Source organism: Dama dama, chromosome 15 (genome assembly GCF_033118175.1).
Source record: "Dama dama isolate Ldn47 chromosome 15, ASM3311817v1, whole genome shotgun sequence".
NCBI classification, from domain to species: domain Eukaryota; kingdom Metazoa; phylum Chordata; class Mammalia; order Artiodactyla; family Cervidae; genus Dama; species Dama dama.
In genome coordinates, this window is record NC_083695.1 from 89,901,120 (window position 1) to 89,921,020 (window position 19,901).

Sequence of the window (19,901 nt, forward strand, 5' to 3'; positions counted from 1 at the left end):
TGTACATGCAACCTTTGCATATTTCTCCAAAGAGAGATTGAGAATATCAGGCATAGTTTTACTAAATGAGGTTTCCATTCAAGTTTTAAAAATCCATTTAAACTCTAATAAATTCTTTCTATTGAAGCTGAGGACTCCAACAGAAATGCTGTCATTAAATGCTTTGACAGTGCTATATTTCCCCAACTGGTAACTTTTAAAGAGGTTTACAACTTTTAAAGACTTGCTGTGTTTTTATGGTCATTCAAATTCTTGAAATACAATCTGAAGGAGAGAAAGTGTAAGGTGAAGTCTCATTGAAAAAAGCAAATGTGGGAGACCTGGGTTCGATTCCTGGGTTGGGAAGATTCCCTGGAGAAGGGAAAGGCTACCCACTCCAGTATTCTGGCCTGGAGAATTCCATGGACTGTATAGTCCATGGGATCGCAAAGAGGTGGACACGACTGAGAGACTTTCACTTTTCCAGCCAGAAAAATATGATATACTCATGGGGTTTTAGTAAATGACTAAATGACTTACGCTATTTGACTACATTTACAGTAAAAGAGGAAAAGCTATGACAAATCTAGATGGTGTATTACAAAAGCAGAGACATCACTTTGCCGATAAAGATCCGTATAGTCAAAGCTATGGTTTTTCCAGTATTCCTGTATGGATGAGAGAGTTGGACCATAAAGAAGACTGAGCACCAAAGAATTGATGCTTTTGAACTGTGGTGCTGGAAAATACTCTTGAGAGTCCCTTGTACATCAAGGAGATCAAGTCAGTCAGTCCTAAAGGAAATCAACTCTGAACATTCATTGGAAGGACTGATGCTGAATCTGAATCTCCAATACTCTGGCCACCTGACGAGAAGAGCCGCCTCACTGGAAAAGACCCTTATTCTGGGAAAGATTGAGGTCAGGGGGAGAAGGGGGAGACAGAGAATGAGATGGTTGGATGACATCACAGACTCAATGGAAATGAGTTTGAGCCAACTCCAGGAGACAGTGAAGGACATGGAAGCCTGGTGAGCTTCAGTGGGTGGGGTTGCAGAATCGGACACAACTTAGTAACTGAACAACAACAGTAAAAAAAAGAGAAAGAAAGATAGAAAGAAATATACAAAACACCACCATATAACATATTCTCTTTAGAACTTGGGTTCCTTACAACTTACAGAAAAGGCAGCCATTAGAAAATTAGGTTTTCCCCAAACTAGAGCTAGGAAGTAGAAGACAGCAAGAAGCAAACTCTCTATGGCTTTTTTTAAAAATTAATTTTGAGACATAATTGGCGTATAACTCCATGCCTTCTCATCATGTATATATGTATGTACCTGAGTGATACATACACTATAAATTTACACATACACAAATATAAATGGATAGCTGCCTGGAAGGCAGGGTGAAATGAAAATATCCCCTGCCATGTTAATCAGGAAGAATTATCACAGCCATCAGCTTTTCTGGCTTCCAAACGTGAAAGAGGGCTCCCAAAACTGAGATCCAGCAGATGCTGCCACTGCCACTGTGATTGCTGAGGAGCTGGGGGAATGCAAGCAGCAGCCACCTGCCACTCCCTAAGGTGAACAAGGAAACAGGATTGGCCCCAAACAGCTGAGGTACACAAGAAAGGAATGAAGTCAGGGAGCCCAGGGGCTGGCATTTTCTTGTACATAGAATGCTAAATTCCTTAACTTGGTACTTGATCTTTGATGTTCAGAGTGCCTGCTCCCTTTGCTGCAAACTTGTATATAGCCTGACTTCCTCCCTGCCTCCTTGGAGCAGTTTTTTCAGAGTTACTGAGAAGAAAAGTTATGACCAACCTAGACAGCATACTAAAAAGCAGAGACATTACTTTGCCAACAAAGGTCCGTCTAGTCAAGGCTATGGTTTTTCCAGTAGTCATGTATGGATGTGAGAGTTCAACCATAAAGAAAACTGAGTGTTGAAAAATTGATGCTTTTGAACTGTGGTGTTGGAGAAGACTCTTGAGAGTCCCTTGGGCTGTAAGGAGATTAAACTATTCCATCCTGCAGGAAATCAGTCCTGAATGTTCATTGGAAGGACTGATGTTGAAGCTGAAACTCCAATACTTTGGCCACCTGATGCGAAGAGCTGACTCACTGGAAAAGACCCTGATGCTGGGAAAGATTGAAGGCAGGAGGAGAAGGGGATGACAGAGGATGAGATGGTTGGACGGCATCACCAAGTCAATGGACATGAGTTTGAGTAAACTCCGGGAGATGGAGATGGACAGGGAGGCCTGGCATGCTTCAGTCCATGGGGTCGCGAAGAGTCTGACAGGACTGAGCGATTGAACAGATGACTGAACTAAGACGATCTCTCCCAGGCTCGGAGTGCTAAACATTCCCACCAAATAAAACAACTCTATCCTTTCAGATTGTGACATTTTTTTAGTCAGTAGCAGGAATAAAAATGGACGTGGTAAAAAGTAGCTACATAAAAATTAAATTACCTCAACCTAAACATTTATATATCAAGAATCTGAAACTGTGTTAATAAAAAGTGATGGCAGAATTGTTACTAAGAAGTTCACTTGGAGAGACGTGGGGGTTGACTTAAGACTACTGACGCGTCAGAGCACAGAGGCGACAGGAGGAGTTAAGCAGCCAGGAGAACCCCTCCCGGTCGCCCCGTCTGCGTCTCCGTATCCCGCACGGTCGCCTCTCTGCGTCCCGCTCACGTCGCCGAGTTTCCGCAGCCCCGAGGCGGGCGGCCGCCGCAAAGTGGGCGGGGCTTGGGGGGGGGTTGGTGCGCGCCGCTGCCTCACAATCGGGTCCGGCGCCTGCGTGACGTCAGCTCTCCACCGCCCGCCTCCCGCGCCTGGAAAGAGGCGGCCGCCCATTGGCTGCGCCGCTGGCGGCCTCGGGGCCAATGACAGAGCGACGAGCTGCGGGGTCCAGCCTTGACGTTGTGCGGCTACCCGCGGGGTTTATTTGGCTCCGGGGCCTCTCACCGCCGCCATTAAGAGCCCGCTGCGTCCGAGGCTGCCCCCCCTCCTCGCTCCCCCCTCCCCTCGGCGTCCCCCCGCCTCCGCGCCTGCTCTCCGCCCCTCTGCCCCCGCCTCCGGCAGCGGGAGCCGCGCGCGGGCCCGTGGAGACCATGTCCTGACTGTGGGGAGAGGGCGGAGGCGGCAGCAGCGGGGCGGGCGGAGGCGCGGAGGGAGGCGGAGAGGGGCCGGGCTCGGCTCGTCGCCGCGGGCTGCTCTGGGGGGAGTCGCCGCCGCCGCCGCCGCCGCCGCCGCGGCTGCCGGGCGCCGAGCGTCGGACGGGGAGGAGGAGCAGGAGCTGGAGGAGGAGCCGCCGCCAGGTAACTGGGACCCCCGGGGAGGGCGCCCTGCCTCAGGCCCCTGGCGGCCCCGCCGCGCGGCCTGGCCGGCCCCTCGCTCCCTCACAGCACCCTGGCCGCTGGGTCTCCCGGGCCGCCCCCCCTGCATCTCCCCCCACCCCACCCCCGGGGGCAGCGTCGCCGGCGAGGAGAGGGGAGGGGGGCACGGGCTGGCCTCGCCGCGCTTCCATCTTGGGCTTTCCTAGTGAGGGGACAGGCCCGGGGCTGTGAGAGGGTGTGGGTCCGCCCGGCTTGTTTACCGACCATCGGTCCGCCGCCTGGACGCGCTGCCTGCCCTGCCGCCTGTCTTCCGCCAGATTCCCGCCCCCCCCCCCCCCCAATTCTCCACCCCCACCCCCAACTTCTTTTCCTGCCACCTACGGGCTGGTCTCTGCAATAGGGCCCTCAATACTTGGGTCCGTCGCCACAAGTTGGTGCCGGTCCCCCCAAACTTGTATTTCAGCACCCCCCCCCCCCCCCCCCGGCGGCTTCCTCCCCGCCTCCCGCGATGGCCTCCCGTTGTTTCCCTTTTTCTCACAAAATAAAGGTGGGGGCCGACAGGGTGGGCTGAGGGGCGGGGGGTGGTGGTTGCGGGGGAGAAGGTGGAACTAGTGCAAAGATTGTCTGGCACTCTAGCTCGCAATAAACGATGGTTCCATGCACACTTACCTTGTTATTCCCTCGGCTGTGGCTTGGTGTGTGGGGTCATTCCACAGACAAAAGGACCGTAATGAATACTTGCATGTTAAGCTCGAGGGGCCAGCAGTTGAGGTTCAGCCTGGAAGTTTGAGCCGACCCCATTTATCTTTGAGATAACCCTGGTGTTTGGAAACTCTTCTGGCAGAGAATTTGGTATTTGTCAATTGATTCCGTAACTCCGTAGACTTGTATCAGGTTAAACGCCGTCCCCTTCCACCCAAGTATGTGTTCCCCTTATGATGTTATGTTGTTGTCAATAAATTTAATGTACAAAAATATTTTAGGAATCCAGTTGAAGAGAAATCTTTCCCTCTTGGAAACGTTATATAATGAGTGTTTTTATTTCTATCTGAGGTCTCTTTTTTTAGTTGACTTTATCACTTGTGCGACCTCAGGGGTACCCATGTTTTGATCAAGCATGGATGACTCAGTGTTCAAACCATAAGCCAGGGGAAACCATGAGGAATTTTGATCTTGGCTTGTGCCAGGGGCCTTAGGAAAGTCATCTAAACTACGTTTGTGAAAAATAAAGCTGGATCTCTACTCCTGGTTGTGAGTATTAATTAAATGAGGCAATTATAAAGAAATTTAGAACCCTGCTTCCCTGTTTGATTTTTAGCTCTTGACAAGATATGCAATCACCTTCTTATGCTAAAATTTCATAACTTTTTTTTTTTTTTTTATAGGGCTGTTAGTGGCACTAAGAGGACAGTAATGGCATATTTTAATCTTTGGGGAGGATCCTATTTGAATGTCATGAGGGAATTTTATTTCTGTTGTTTCAACCCCTTTTATTAATGCTTGGGAGCATTGAGACACCCATTTATTTACTTTTAAAATGTGCTTGGGTTAGTGTGGTGAACTCTTTCATGGTAGTGTATTTTAAAGCTTGTGGCCTTGATTCGGTTCTGTATGCTGATAAAGGTTTTGGCATATTACATTTCAAGTCTGAGGGGCAGCATAGGTTTGGAACTCAGGACCCAGCTGTAGGGTATTTGAGGTAAGTTTCCTCCTGTGTGTAATTGATACAGTGAGAGCTGTTCCGTGTGCTTTTATACTTACCTTGCTTTATAATAGGTGGAAACTTGAAACAAATGGGAATGGCAAAGGTAGACCTCTGTAGCTTTTTGTTTAACTTGGGTCAGTGTCATTATTTGCGCACTGCTGCTCACTCCCCTCCTTCCCCCAAAATAAGCTCTTGTACCCGGACTTTGAATACATGCTTCTCCTGGTGATGTGTTTCACCTGGAATATTTGTGCTTCACTAAAGCTTTGAGTAAATAATACCTTGCACATGTTAACACTCACCTTCTCACATCACAACATAAAAACTTACAGAAACTCCCTGTTACATGCAAAGTAAGGTTTTAACTCCTCCCTGTGGTTTTCAGGTTTCTGTATAATCTGGCCCTGATCCATTCTTCAATCTTAACTCTTATTTCTTCCCTTTGTGAATCTTTAGTTCCAGCCAAACTAACTTGTGTGTTGTTCCTTTGAAATCCCTCCTCTTGGCCTTTCTTTGTGCCTTTGTTTCTGTTTGAAACACTCTTCTTGTGTTCATGGATATTCCCTTTATTCTGGCCTTGAGAAGCCTTTTTGGCTACTTCAACCCCAAGAGGTCTATTCTCACCTCTGCTGTGTGAGACTGTTTTCCTCGTCTTTTTTTTCTCCTCCTTAGAATATGCTGGCCTGGATTTCTGTTTATCTTTTTATTCTACTTCCCGATTAGATTTTTAAGATCTTTGAGAATTGGGTATGAACCCTAAGCCCTACATCTGTGCACCATATATTATGCTCTGAAAATATGGATACATGGTCTGACAGTGTTTTTGGTTTTAGAGATGTTCTAGAATATGAAGTTTGTACTTCTCTAAGTATTGGAGTTGCTGGAATTTTGATTTATGAGGCAAAATACTGGAAACTATCGGTTCAGTCACTCAGTTGTGTTTGACTCTTTGCGACCCCGTGGACTGCAGCACTCAAGGTAAGTCTGGCGTGCTGCAGTCCATTGGAAACTATGACAATCTCTAAAAATTTTTTTTTGGCTAGTATGTTTATATCTAAGTGGCTTGGTGGTTTTGAAGAAAAAAAAAAAAACCCCTCCTGCTAATCAGGAGACGTGGGTTCTATCCCTGGGTTGGGATGATCCCCTGGAGAAGGAAATGGCAACCCACTTCAGTATTCTTGCCTGGAAAATCCCATGGACAGAGGAGCCTGGTGGGCTACAGTCCATGAGGTCACACAAAGTTGGACACAGTTTAGAGACTAAGCAACATTATCAGCATAATTCTTTCTATAGAGGATGCTTAACATTTTAATAATGATCATTGTGTTATTCAAATAAAAAAAAGCCTGTGATTTATTTCATCTTTGAGCCTGGGCCAGTTAACTTGGGTTTGAATTTGGCACCAGTGACACTAAGGGTTAGTTGTTGCATATCTGTATTGTTGTTGATGTTTAGTTGCTAAGTCTAGTCTGACTTTTTGTGACCCCATGGACTGTAGCCTACCAGGCTTCTCTGCCCATGAGATTTCTCAGGCAAGAATACTGGAGTGGGTTGCCATTTCCTTCTCCGGAAGATCTTTCCGATCCAGGGATTGAACCTATGTCAGCTGCATTGCAGGTGGGGTCTTTACCGCTGAGCCACCAGGGAAGTAGATAGGTAGCATTTAGCATCCTGGGAGGGGAAGTTCATCTGTAGTATCAGTCTGCATCTTTAACCTCAGCTGTTGGCCGCATGTGTCACTGATCATGAGGCAGGTGAGGCTCAGGAGAGTGTGATTCACTGCTACCTGTCAACACTGTTGGAAAAAAAAACACCAACAAACTGGTCCATAGTAGTTTTGTTTACCAAGAATAATATGTGTAATTATGCGGTACATGGGTGGTTGCTGATGCAGTTGGAAAATAGGTGTGTATGTTCCTGTTGTGTTGTGTGTGTGAGTGGGAGGCCTGATGGTTTGTGGATACAGAGTCTCCTAGCAGTAAATCATCTTGATTTATCCACTGCATCTATATGGAAACTTGTGCTCTTCCTCCAGTTCATCAAAATACTTTTTTTCCCCTTAAAATTGATTGGTTTTTAGAAACTAGTTTACATAAAAACTTTTTTTAAGCTTCAGAAACCTTTTTAGCATAATTGAAGCTAAAATTAGTCTGTTAACTTTCCAGAAACACTAAGCATTTTTACTTAGGCTACTTCCATTTGTAAAAGGGACTTTGATAGAATTACATCAGTACTTTCAGCACTTGAGAAGTCTGGATCAGTAAGCATTTTTTGCTCTCTGGTATTTTGGTTTGACAAGAGTCATTAGTTTGAATTTTAAAATGGACTTGGTTAGGTAAATTGAACATAAAATTAATAATTTTTCAGGTGCCTAATGAATTGAACTTTTTAGTGATGAAAACAAACACTGATTTCCTTTATTTTTATGGTTAATTTATTGAAGGCAGACTGCCCCACTCCCTCTCAAGCAACACAATGCAATTTTGGTTTTTTATTTTGTACTGTTTGGCAGATTTTTATGTGGACTGAATTTACATGAGTAAAAACTATTGAAATGGATAATAGCATTGTTGGAAATCATTTGCACATCTCCAGGTGTTTCTTAATTTTAAAAAATATCAGCTTAGGGTATTCCCTGGCGGTCCAGAGATTAAGACTTAGCTTTCCAATGCATGGGGTCCAGGTTCGATCCCTGGTCAGGGAACTATAAGATCCCACGTGCCTTGTGGCAAAAAAATGAAAACATAAAGCAGACAGTGTTGTAACAAACTCAATAAAGACTTCAACAATGGTCCAAATTTTAAAAATCTTAAACAGCTTAAATTGAAGTTTAGTTCATATAATGTAAAATTCACCCTTTTAAAGTATTCATTAGTTTTTAGTGTATTCACAAAGTTATATAACCATCACCACTATTCAGAACATTTCTCTCACCCTCCAAAGAGACCCTGTACTCACTTGCAGTTATCTCTCTTTTCTCCAATTCCTGGCAACTGGAAATCTGCTTTCTCTGTGGATTTGCCTGTTCTGTATAAATTGGTGGTGGTTCACTCAGTCGTGTCCGACTCTTTGGAACCCTGTGGACTTGAAGCATGCCTGATTTCCCCGTCAGAGTTTGTTCAAACTCATGTACATTGAGTCGATGATGCCATCTGACCGTCTCATCCACTGTTGTCCCCTTCTCTTCTTACCGTCAGTCTTTCCCAGCATCAGTCTTTTCCAACGAGTCGGTTGTATCAGGTGGCCAAAGTATTGGAATATCAGCATCAGTCCTTCCAGTGAATATTCAGAGTTGATTTCCTTTAGGATTGACTGATTTGATCTCCTTGATGTCTAAGGGGGCTCTCAAGAGTCTTCTCCAGCACCTCAGTTCAAAAGCATTAATCTTCGATGCTCAGCCTTTTTATGGGCCAACTCTCCCATCATAAATGACTACTGGAAAAATCATAGCTTTGACTATACGGACCTTTGTTGGCAAAGTGATGTCTTTGATTTTTAATACGCTGTCTAGGTTTGTCATGGCTTTTCTTCCAAGGAGCAAGAGTCTTTCAATTTCATGGCTGCAGTCACTATCTCCAGTGATTTTGAAGCCCAAGAAAATAAAGTCTGTCACTGTTTCCATTTTCTGCCCATTTATTTGCCATGAAGGAATCATACAATATGGTTGTCCCTCAGTATCCATGGGGGATTTGTTCCAGGATCCCCCTCGAATATCAAAATCCAGGGGTACCCAGTTCCCTTATATGAAATAACCAAGTATTTTAGGTTTCTCGAGGTCTGTAGGTTTATGCACATCCTTCTATACACTTTAAGTCATCTCTAGATTACTTATAAAACCTAATATAATATAAATGCTATGTAACTAGTTGTCAATGTGTGTAAATTCAAGTTTTGCTTTTTGGAACTTTGTGTCTGACCTTTTTTGTCTGGCTTTGTTCACTTAGCTTGATGTTTTAATGTTTATCCATCTTGTAGCATATATTAGTACTTCATTCCTTTTTACGGCTGAATAATGAATATTCCATATATGGGTATATATCACATTTTGTTTATATTTATCTATCTGAGGGACATTTAGGTTTTTTCTGTGTTTTGGCTTTTATGAAATAATGCTGCTATGAACATTGTGTACAAGCTTTTGTGTGGACATAAGTTTTCATTTTTCTTGGGTGTATACCTAGGAGTGGAATTGCTGGGTTATATGGTGACTCAGTGCTTAACCTTTGAGGGACTTTGTGACTGTTCTCTTCCAGCAGTGCATTATGAGGATTCCATTTCTCTGCAGGCTCATTAACACTTGTTGTCTTTTTTTTTTTTTTTTTTACAAAGCTGCTTTTAATACTTTGGGATGAGCCCCACAGGAATAAAAAACGCTGGGAGGGGGTAACCCCCTCACCCCCAGGCGAGGCCCAGCGGGAGAGAGGCTACCTGAGGGGCGGGAAGCACAGACGGGACCCGCGCAGACTCGGGGCGGCCCACAGGAGAGACCCGCGAGCGTGGTGGGGCTGGCTCCAGGCACACGGGCGAAGGGCGAGAGGGTTGGACACGAAGCCGCAAAGCTACTTGGGTTCCTCCTCCTCCTCGTTTGCCTTTTTCTTCTGCTGCTGCATGATCTCCGAGTCCCTCTGCTTCCGAGCGCAGCAGAAAGCCCGTTATCTCGGCGCTTTCCCTTAACGGAGTCGCTCTGCTTTTTCATATTCTTCTGGCGGGCGAGCTCTCGCTGGTTACCGCGGGTCACCGCCTCCGTCGCGTCCCCTCGTTCAGTACTTGCTGTCTTTTTTATTATAGCCTTCTGAGTAAAGTGGCGTCTCCTAGTTTTTACTTGCGTTTCTCTAATGGCTGATGGTATTGAGTATGTTTTCACGTGCTTATTGGTCATTTGTGTAGCTTTAGATAAATGTTTATTCCAGTCCTTTGCCCGTTTTTCAATTGGATTATTTGTCTTTTTATTGTTGGGTTGTGAGAGTTCTTTATATATTCTGGATAGAAGTCAGATGATTTGCAAGTGGTTTGCAAATACTTTCTCTTATTCCATAATTATCTGTTCACTTTCTTGGTGGCGTTCTTTGAAGTATAAAGATTTTAATTTTGATGTCCAGTTTATCTGTTTTCTTTTGTCATTTATACTTTTGGTGTTATCTCTAAGAAGCCATTGTCTAATCCAAGGTCAAGAAGATTTGCATTTCTTATACAGATTTTACAGTTTTTGCTCTTACATTTAGCTCTTTGATAATTCTGAGTTTTGTATATAGTAAGTATATACTTACTCTTTTTGCAGATGGCTGTCTAGTAGTCCCAGCATCATTTGCTGAAATTCAGTTAGCTTTAGTAACATAATTTTTCTCAACTAAAATTGATTATTGCAAGACAGCATTCCCTGGGTGTCTGAAGAAATTATCCTGACGTTGCAGATAGAGAAACGGAGTTCTAGTGAGGGTTGCAGCAGTATCCTTGTGATTGGAGTTCTGAGGGCAAGACATAATTTCTGTAACTTTTAACAAGTCACTTTTAAATCCTTTAAATCCTTTTCTGATTGGGGTGGGTAATTTCATTTTTTGGTATTTAATGACACTAAAGTTTGTTTTTAAATTTGGGAATGATAACAATTTGCAGAACTTTTGACTAATCTTTGTTTGAAATACTATCCTTTGATACCAGTAGAATATTGAATTGCTTTTTGTTGACTGAATGATCAGTGAGTGGCTGTTTTATAGCAAACTCTGTTTGTAGAGACATAAAAATGAGTTTTTTTTTTTTTTTTTTGTCGTTATAAACAAACCTTAATCCACTAAACAAAGTACTGTGAAGTGGTAAAGAAATGACTAAATTAGCACAAGATTATGATTGGATCAAGAAGGGTTGTACAGGAGTGGAAACAGTTAAGCTAGGCTTTGAAGAAGGAGTAACAGATTTCTAGGTGTGTGTGTGTGTGTGTGTGTGTATGTATGTGTGTATATATATATACACGTCTGCACACACACACAAGTAGGTAAGAACGCAAGTGGGATGGGAGAACGTTGTGTGCAGAAGCAACCATATATAGTGAAGGGGTGGAGATGTGACAATTACATGTTACATGTAAGGGCTAGCACAGGGTATAGTGTGGCTTAAGCACGTGGTTGAGGTTGGAGTATCGCTCCTAACACCTGGATGTGAGTGCCTTACTCTGCTCCAGTCCCTACTCCTCATTTTCCCTTAGAGCTAGTATTGTTGAGGAGCTGGAAAATAGAAAGGAGAAATGATCCTCTTCAGTGTAGATCGTCTTTACAGGTAGGAAGAAGGAAGGGTTGCCTCTGTGTGGGGAGGGGATATGATGAGGCTGTTTGTTGTATTAAGTTTAAAATCTTTATTTACATTCTAGTGAAGAGAGAGAGAGAGCAAACAAGGAAAAAACAGAAGCAAACAACCAGATACTCCAACCAAAGCCAGGTGGTGTAATGTAATGAAAGTAGGATAATGTGGTAGAGAATGACATCAGTGTGGTGAGGGAAGATTTTTGAGTAGGTGATATTTAAATCTAGTTTTTGATGACAAGAGCTGGCTGTATGAAAATCTAGGGAGAGAGAATTCTGGGCGGAGGAGATTGTTCCTAGAAAACTCATGGCAAGACTGAGCTTGCTTGTAAAAGGAACAGAACGAAATCCGCTTTTATGTAAAGATTTGCAAGAAAGACTGGAGAATTTTAATTTTATTCTTAGTGAGTAGGGTTTAAGACCTTGTGTGGTAACCTGGTTTACGTTTCTAAGGGATCCATCTGGCTTCTATGCGAGGATGGTGGTTAGAATAGAAGCAACAAGATTAGTGGGGAGGTTATGTAGTAATCCATGTGAGAGTTGGTGGTGGCTTGGAAGAGGGGCATGATAGGGTAATCTGGAGAAAAACTCAGATTTGGGGACTTGTTTGGAGGTAGTACCAATGCCTTGTGGTGGCCAGACACAGTGACTATACAGTCAGTCCGTCTTGTAATCTAATAGTCATGTTTTGTTCTGGGAAAATGTTTTTGTAACCCTGGAAGGCTGTGGTGTGTTAGTTAGGGAAAATAGGAGTCAGAATTTGGGCTTTACTTCCTGAAGTTTCATAACCGTGGACTAGTTCTTTTTACCTTTCCTGAAGCCACAGATTTCTTGTCATTAAAATGAAGATACTTGTACCTCAGAGGGATTCTGTACCTGAAGGGTTTGGAAAGTACCCGAGGGTTCTGAAGATGAAGAGAAATAATGTAAGTGTTCTGTGACCTGAAGCTTCTTGTAAAATCGAAGGTGTGTTATTTCAAACTGACATTTGTTCATATTATTTATAGAATGTAGATCTTGAGATTATTGGTATTAGCCCCCAAGTAAAGGCAGATAAGGCATCATAATTTTTTCAGGTGAAGAGCCTTGGGTCTTAAGGATTTGGCAAAATCCCCAACTCAGTAACAGGTGGAGAGGGACATGAACTCACATCTAAGAAGTGTAGTACATTCTTCTCTATGTGAAATATTGAGAGATGGAACTTATCTTCCCAAAGTAAAGTACAGTACATTTTCCCTTAATAATGCTTTGGTGAAAGGCAGTAAATCACTGAAGGAAAATACTTCAGGATATTTTTGACGCACACGTGTTTGTGTTTGGAAGGATCCTTTATGTTCTTTTTAAGACTTTTAACTTTAGTAGGGTGTTGACATTTTTCAAGTTGCTGAATAGCAACACCAGATTTTTTTTGAACAGATTATTTTGGTGGAGATGTGAAGTATGAAGGTAGGAAGACCAGTTAAAATAATAGAATAGTTGAGAGAAATAATGAACTAAGACTTGGTGGAAGTGGTAGAAAGAGCTGACAATTCTTGAGAGATATTTGGGATATAGGAGGCCACATTTGCTCTCATATAAAAGGACTGTTGTGTACCTGTTTCGTGGACTTCCCAGGTGGCTCAGTGGTAAAGACTCTGCTTGCCAATGCAGGAGACAAGAGATGTAAGTTTGATCACTGATCAGGAGGACTCCCTGGAGGAGGAAATGGTAACTCACTCCAGTATTCTTGCCTGGAAAATCCCATGGACAGAGGAGCCTGGTACGCTACAGTCCATGGGGTCGCAAAGAGTAGGATGCATGCACATGGACATATATAAATACAAGTATATTTTCCCACCAGAACTGTCTGAAAGTAAATTGCAGGTTTGGTATCCTTTAATCTCTAAATATTTCAGTGTATATTTTCTAAAAAAAAACAAAAAAGTCTTTCTCCTATGTAACCACAATAGAGGTATCAAAGTCAGGAAATTAACATTGTGTGATTAATTCTTAAGAATAAGAAAGATTCTATAAGTCTTACTTAAATGTTGCCAATTGTTAATGTTCTTTATAAAGACAAAAGAAAATCTGAGATCATGTGTTGCAGTCTGTTGCCATGTTTTTTATAAACTCCTTTAATTGGAACAATAAAATCCTTGTTTTTCATGATACGTTTTGAAGAATATAGAACTAGTAATTTTGTAGTTAGGGCTTCCGAAGTGGCACTAGTGGTAAAGAACCCACCTGCCAATGCCGGAGACATAAGAGATGCGGATATTTGATCCTCGGGTCAGGAAGATCCCCTGGAGGAGGGCATGGTAACCCATTCTAGTATCCTTGCCTGGAGAATCCTCTGGACAGAGGAGCTTGACGGACTATAGTCCACAGGGTCACAAAGAATTGGACACGACTGAAGTGACTTAGCACACTCACGCAATTTTGTACAAAGTCGCTTCATACGATATTTCTGATGTTTTCTCATGATTGTAGTCAGAGGATGTACTTTTTGGCAAGAATACCACACAGTTTTGTTCTTAGTACAATATAACAAAAGGCAAATGATGTTTTTCCTGGTGTGGTTAACTTGGATGATTTGGTTAAGGTGTCTGCTGGCTTTGTAACATAACCAGTTATGATTTTGGGGAAATACTTGGAGACTATTTAAATATCCTGTTAATTCTCAAATTTTCACCCACTAGTTTTAATGTTCACTTGTGATCGTGTTTTGATTCTAGTGGGAAGATTGCCAAATGGTGAATTTTTAATCCAGTTTAGTCATTTTGCATTTATTTGATTTCTGTTGTAAGGAAGAACTTTTCTTCTCCATTATTTATTTGTTAGTTTGGAGACTTACGGAGTTTTCTTTTAGTCAGTACTTCAAAAGTCTTTTCCTATTTTTATGTGGATGCTTGAGTTGATTCACATTTAGCTAGTAGGAGCCCTTCATGCTAATTTCAGTATCTTTTTAAAATTTAACATGTTGGGTGTGAACGTATTTCAGATTTCATTTTTTATTTTATTTTATTTTTTTACAATTTTATTTATTTATCTTCAGCTGCACTGGGTCTTGGTTGCTTTGTGAGGGCTGCTCTCGGGTTGTGGTGTGCAGGTTTCTCATTCTGCTGGCTTCCCTTGCTGTGGATGGATCTCTAGGGCTCGAGGGCTGAGAGTTGGGGGGCGCATGGGCTCAGTTGCTCTGAGGTATGTGGTCTCTTTCCAGGCTTGGGATCCAACCCGTGGCTCCTGCATTGCAAGGTGGACTCTGAACCACAGGGCCACCAGGGAAACCTAGATTTTATTTTTTAGAGCAGTTTTATTAATAAGTTCACACCAAAAGTTACATAGTTTTTAAAACTTCCTGTCATTCTGAGGACTGTTTTTTTTTGTTGTTTTTTTTTTTAAGAAAATGTTTCCTGGATATTCGTGACTAAAAACATTGTTAAGAAGTAGATTTTTAAAACAATCTTTATTTTTTAGAGCAATTTAGGTTCACTACAGAATTGAGCAGAAAGTAGTTTTTATACTCCTCACTCTACACATGCATAACCTCTGTTACTGTCAGTATCCTTCACCTGAGTGGTGCATTTGTTATGTTGATGAGTCTACTGTGATGCATAATTACCAATCAGAGTACATAGCTTACATTAAGGTTCACTTTTGGTGTGTACATTTTATGGGTTTTGACAAATGTATATATATACATGTATATATATCCACCATTATAGTGTCCTACAGAATAGTTTCGTTGCCCTAAAAATCCTCTGTGTTCTGCCTGTTCATCCCTCCCTCTCACCAACCTCTGGTCTTTTTTAAAAATCTCCATAGTTTTGCCTTTTCCAGAATATTATGTACTTGGAATCAAACAGAATATAGCCATTTCAGACTGGCTTCTTTCACTTAGTAATATGCCTTTAAGGTTCCTCCATGTTTTTTCATTGCTTGTTAGTTCATTTTTCTTTAGTGCTAAATATTTTCTTGTCTGGATGTACTACAGTTTATCCATTCACCTTCTGAACTTTGGTTGCTTGCAAGTTTTGGCAGTTGTGAATAAAGCTGCTATAAACATCCATGTGCAGGTTTTTGTATGGACATATAATTTCAACTCCTTGGAACAAATTCCAAGATGCATAATTGCTCAGTCAAATGGTAAGAGAGCCCACTTGTTAGAAAAGACCCCGATGCTGGGCAAGACGGAGGGCAGAAGAAGGGGGTGACAAAGGACGAGAAGATAGGATGGCATCATCGCCTCAGTGGACATGAGTTTGAGCAAACTCTGGGAGATAGTGAAGGACAGGAGAGCCTGGCTTGCTGTAGTCCATGGGGTTGCAAAGAGTTGGACACGACTTAGTGACTGAACAACAGCAATGTGGCAAGAATAGGGGCTTCCCTGGTGGCTCAATGGTAAATAACCTGTGTGCCAGTGCAGAAAATGTGGGTCCATTCCCCGGGTCGGGAAGCTCCCCTGGAGAAGGATGTGGCAACCCACTCCAGTGTTCTTCCCTGGGAAATCGGACAGAGCAGTCTATTGGACTATAGTCCATTGGGTTGCAGAGAGTCAGACACAATTTAGTGACTAAACAACAATGAAACACTGGTGGTGGTTTAGTCGCTAAGTTGTGTCTGACCCTTGGGGCCCCATGAACTGTAGCCCACCAGGGTCCTCTGTCCATGGGATTTTCCAGGCAAAAATACTGGAGTGGGTTGACATTTCCTTCTCCAGGGGATCTTCCCAACCCAGGGCTCGAAACCCCGTCTCTTGCAATGCAGGTGGATTCTTTTTCTTTTCTTTCTTTTTTTTGGGGGGGGAGGGATAAGGACTTAAGGAAGGGTAAGTGACTTAGGCAACCATGGAGTGGAAAGGAAAAGAGCATAAAAGAGGAAAAAATAATACTTCCCGTTTCTTTACCGACTGAGCTACAAGGAAAGAAATTGCCAAACTCTTACTAACTTGGTTGTATCACTTTGCATTCAGTCAGCAATGGGTGAGAGTTCTTGTTGCTCTGTATCCTTTCTAGCATTTGTTGTTAGTGTTCTAAATTTTGGTCATTCTAATAGCTGTGTAGTCATATCTCGTTGCAGTCTTAATTTGCAATTCTCTAATGAAATATAACGTTGACTATCTTTTCATATGCTTGTTTGCCATATATATCTTCTTTGATGAAGTGTTTGTTCAGGTCTTTTCCCTTGTTTTAATTAGGGTGTTTTATGATTATTGAGTTTCAAGAGCTGTTTATAGTTTAGATAACAGTCTTTATCAGATATGTCTTTTGCAAATATTTTTTGCTGTTTTTTGGCTTATCTTGTCATTCTCTTGATCATGTCTTTTGTAGAACAGAAATTTTCAATTTTGATAAATCCAGTTTATCAAGTATATCTTTCATGGATTGTGTCTTTGGGTTTTATCTGAAAAGTCATTGGCATAGTCAAGGTCATCTAGGTTTCCTTTCATATTATCTTCTGGGAATTTTATAGCTCTGCATTTAGTGAAGAGGACCTAAGAGCCTCATGATGAAGGTGAAAGAGGAGAGAGAAAAAGCTAGCTTAAAACTCAGCATTCAAAAAACTAAGATCATGGCATCTGGTCCTACCACTTCATGGCAAATAGATGGGGAAAATGTGGAAAGTGTTAGATTTCATTTTCCTGGGCCCCAAAATCACTGCAGATGGTGACTGCAGCCCCGAAATTAAAAGACCCTTGCTCCTTGGAAGAATAGCTATAACAAACCTAAGTGCTGTATTAAAAAGCAGAGACATCACTCTGCCGATAAAGGTCTATATAGTCAAAGCTATGGTTTTTCCAGTAGTCATGTATGGATATGAGAGTCGGACTATAAAGAAAGCTGAGCACAGAAGAATTGATGCTTTTGAACTGTGGTGTTGGAGAAGACTCTTGAGAGTTCCTTGGATTGCAAGGAGATCCAACTGGTCCATCCTAAAGGAGATCAGTCCTGGGTGTTCATTGGAAGGACTGATGTTGAAGCTGAAGCTCCAGTACTTTGGCCACCTGATGCGAAGAGCTGACTCATCTGAAAAGACCCTGATGCTGGGAAAGATTGAGGGCAGGAAGAGAAGGGGACGACAGAGGATGAGATGGTCGGATGGCATCACCGACTCAATGGACATGGGTTTGGGTAGACTCCGGCAGTTGGTGATGGATAGGGAGGCCTGGCGTACTGTGATTCATGGGGATTCATGCCCAGATGTGCCTGGGCAACTGAACAACAACAACAATTTAACATTTGGTCTGTGATCCATTTTGAGGCAATTTTTGTGAGGGGTGTGAGGTCTCTGAGCTATTTTTGTTTTTGCATGTGGATGTCCAGTGGTTTCAGCACAATTTTTTGAAAAGATTTTTTTCTCCATTGTATTGCCTTTCCTTATTCAAGTCAAATATCAGTTGACTGTATATGTGTGGGTCAATTTCTGGGTTCTTTATTCTATTCCGTTGAGCTATTCTTTCACCAGTACCAGTGTTTTGATTACTGTAACTGTATGAAAGTGAAAGTTGCTTAGTCGTGTCCGACTCTGTGACCCCATGGACTGTAGCCTGCCAGGCTTCTCTGTCCATGGAGTTCTCTAGGCAAGAATACTGGGGTGGGTTGCCATTCCCTTCTCCAGGGGATCTTCCCAACCCAGAGATTGAACCCAGGTCTCTTGCATTGTAGACGGATTCTTTACCATCTGAACCACCAGGGAAGCCCACTGTAGCTGTATAGTAAGTCAAGAAGTCAGAATACTAAGTTCTCTGACTTTAAGTAATCTGTTTTTGAGGGTGCTAATGTAAATGGTGATGTGTTTTGAATTTCAAATTCCATTTGTTTATTGCTGGTATATAGGAAAGCAACTGACTTACTTAACCTTTATCCTTCAACCCTGTTATAATCCTATAGTAGCTGTAGTTTTGTTGATTCTTTTTTGGATTTTCTTTGTAGACAATCCTGTCATCTGTGAATATAAATAATTTTATGTCTTATTTCCCAATCTGTACCCTTTTTATTTTCTTTTCTTATTTTACAATACTCGCAGGAATTTCCAGTTTGACATTGAAAAGGAGTGGTGAGAGGGGACGACCTTGCTCTAATATGGGTATTAGCTGAAAAGTTTCTAGTTTATCACTATCAAGTATAAAGTTGATGGGCAGATTTATTGTACATGCTCTTTATTGCATTGAGAAGTTTCCCCTGAAATCTGCCGTTTGATTTTTTTAAATCATGTTGGGTTTTGTCAAGTACTTTTTCTGCATGTATGTATGTGGTCATCTGATTTTTTTTTTAGCCTGTTGATAGGATGTGTTATGTGTATTTATTTTTGAACATTGAACTAAGCTTGTATATCTGGAATAAACCCCACTTAGTTCTGATGTAGAATTCTTTTTATACATTGTTGGATTTAATTTGCTACTGTTTTGTTGAGAATTTTTGCCTGGGTTCTTAAGAAAAGTTGAGAAGACAGATTTTTGTCACTCCAATTTAAGTCTGTCTTGGTTTTCTGAAATGTGGTACTCAGAGTCTCCAAGTTTAGCGTGAAAGAAGCTGGTTCATATTTTGATATGTTTTCTCTCTTTAATGAACCATACCTGTGAGTTGTAAAAAGATAAGTTTTTCAAATGTTTTAGCATTGCATCTCAAACACATGCTCAGATGTTTTACTACTATTTTCAGCAATCATAAAATTATTCTTTAAAATTGCTAGTAAAATTACTCATTTTCTCTATGGACTAGTAAATTTGTACTAGACTACAGTTTGTAGAATATCACAGGATCCTGGACCAAGTTTTGAGTAACAGTCTTAACAATACACAATATACTGCTTTTTGCTCCTTTTCTCGTCTTAGCAATCTAGTCTTAGAATTAAAGGCTTGATTCTTAGTCTGTAATAGCATTTGTTACCTTCTTGATAGATTTTAAAAACTTTTCATTGTGAAAAATTTCAAACAAATACATACAGAGAGACTGGGAGAATGAATTCTCATGTAAATCCGTCACCCGGTTAGCAACACTTGTCCAGTCTTGTTTCATTTATATTCTTCTTGCTTCTTCCCAGTGGATTATTTTAAAGCAAATTCGAGACATAATACTGTAAATAACTCAGCGTGTGTCTCTTAAGAGAGAAGTACTTCTTTAGAAACATAGATACCATACTGTTAATCACACCGTAAAATTTTAATAACTTCTTAATATCAGTTCAGTGTTTAATTTTTAGCATGTATTTAAGTTTTTTTTTCTTTTCTTTTTTTTTTTTTTTCATTTATTTTTATTAGTTGGAGGCTAATTACTTTACAATATTGTAGTGGTTTTTATCATACATTGACATTAATCAGCCATGGATTTACATGTATTCCCCATCCCGATCCCCCCTCCCACCTCCCTCTCCACCCGATCCCTCTGGGTCTTCCCAGTGCACCAGGCCCGAGCACTTGTCTCATGCACCCAACCTGGGCTGGTGATCTGTTTCACTATTTAAGTTTTAATATGGGCTCCTCAGGTGGCTTAGATGGTAAAGAATTCGCCTGCAGTGTGGGAGACCTGGGTTCGATCCCTGGGTTGGGAAGATCCCCTGGAGGAGGGCATGGCAACCCTCTCCAGTATTCTT

The 19,901-nt window shown here is 41.9% G+C and overlaps 1 protein-coding gene and 1 pseudogene across 1 annotated transcript in view; one reads left to right on the plus strand and one right to left on the minus strand.

The window, feature by feature from the left end:
* The first annotated feature begins 3,205 nt into the window (after nt 1–3,205).
* ZRANB1 (zinc finger RANBP2-type containing 1) overlaps nt 3,206–19,901 on the plus strand; it is a 69,644-nt gene continuing 52,948 nt past the window's right edge. The window contains exon 1 of the mRNA XM_061162878.1: nt 3,206–3,314. The gene's annotated coding sequence lies outside the window, so the exon portion shown is untranslated. The remainder of the gene's footprint in view (nt 3,315–19,901) is intronic.
* Nucleotides 9,597–9,916, minus strand: LOC133069911 (small EDRK-rich factor 2-like; annotated as a pseudogene).